The sequence below is a fragment of the Mastomys coucha genome, unplaced genomic scaffold (assembly GCF_008632895.1).
Source record: "Mastomys coucha isolate ucsf_1 unplaced genomic scaffold, UCSF_Mcou_1 pScaffold6, whole genome shotgun sequence".
In the NCBI taxonomy this organism is placed as follows: domain Eukaryota; kingdom Metazoa; phylum Chordata; class Mammalia; order Rodentia; family Muridae; genus Mastomys; species Mastomys coucha.
The window spans coordinates 48694359-48694568 of record NW_022196912.1 but is presented as its reverse complement, the minus strand read 5'-3'; positions in this window follow the sequence as shown (position 1 = coordinate 48694568).

Here is a 210-nt window from a genome sequence, read left to right as displayed (position 1 = left end):
CTTCTCAGTCAGTAATCTTTCCTATTTGAGTGTCCAATTAGAAAATATTTACCAGGAAAACAACCTAAGAGTTATATTTGTCAAACAAGAATAAAATGTCTGAACCATTTTAGTCTGTTCTATTGGTACTTAAAAATACTATTGTAAGCCGGGCAGTGGTGGCGCACGCCTTTAGTCCCAGCACTTGGGAGGCAGAGGCAGGCAGATTTC